This window comes from Etheostoma spectabile, unplaced genomic scaffold (genome assembly GCF_008692095.1).
Source record: "Etheostoma spectabile isolate EspeVRDwgs_2016 unplaced genomic scaffold, UIUC_Espe_1.0 scaffold172, whole genome shotgun sequence".
Classification (NCBI taxonomy): Eukaryota; Metazoa; Chordata; class Actinopteri; order Perciformes; family Percidae; genus Etheostoma; species Etheostoma spectabile.
The window spans coordinates 352,233-353,175 of NW_022605573.1; the positions used below are offsets into that span (position 1 = coordinate 352,233).

Below are 943 nucleotides of genomic sequence, written 5' to 3' on the forward strand. Positions count from 1 at the left end.
CCCCAAAGTAACGGTGCAAGTGACTTGCAACCCCCCCGCCACTATGAACGTATATAAACATTGCGCAACAGCGCACGCACTATAGACATATCCAAACACGAGCATATTGACAACACAAAATAACACAACAGCCATGACATTATTCTATAGTAAGTCTTTACACTGGCTTCCTGTGTCTCAAAGAATTGATTTCAAAGTACTCTTGGTAGTTTATAAATCCCTTAACGGTTTAGGTCCAAAATACATTTCTGATCTGCTACTACACTATGACCCCCCCAGACCTCTCAGGTCATCTGGGACAGGTCTACTACTACACTATGACCCCCCCAGACCTCTCAGGTCACCTGGGACAGGTCTACTACTACACTATGACCCCCCCAGACCTCTCAGGTCATCTGGGACAGGTCTACTACTACACCATGACCCCCCCAGACCTCTCAGGTCATCTGGGACAGGTCTACTTTCTATCCCCAGAGTCAGAACTAAACAGGGTGAAGCAGCTTTCAGTTTCTATGCTCCTCATATCTGGAACAAACTCCCAGAAACCTGCAGTCCGCTGCTACTCTCAGTTCTTTAAATCAAGGCTGAAGACCTTTCTTTTTGATGCTGCTTTCTTTAAATGACTGCTCATTTCTTTAAATTTCTTATGCTGCACTGACTTTTTCTTGTGTTTTATGTGTCTATTTTTTTAACTGTCTATTCATGTGTTTTACCGGTTTTAATGCTTATGATTTTTAACTGTTTTTACTTGTGTTTTATCTGTTTAACTGATTTTGTGTAAAGCACTTTGAATTGCCCTGTTGCTGAAATGTGCTCTACAGATAAAGCTGCCTTGCCTTGCCTTGCCTATAGTACTTTACTCATTACTTTGATTTGAACTTAATGAAATGGATATGCAATATGTTTGGAGCACAGCAAGTCCAATCTTGGTTTAATGTTGGAG

General features: G+C 41.6%; 1 protein-coding gene and 1 long non-coding RNA gene across 2 annotated transcripts in view; one reads left to right on the forward strand and one right to left on the reverse strand.

Moving 5' to 3' along the window:
- The window catches only part of si:cabz01090165.1 (leucine-rich repeat and fibronectin type III domain-containing protein 1-like protein), a 428,959-nt gene that overhangs the window by 26,702 nt on the left and 401,314 nt on the right, over nt 1-943 (reverse strand). The window lies entirely within an intron of this gene.
- Nucleotides 1-943, forward strand: part of LOC116685727 (uncharacterized) — a 21,170-nt gene that overhangs the window by 11,487 nt on the left and 8,740 nt on the right. The window lies entirely within an intron of this gene.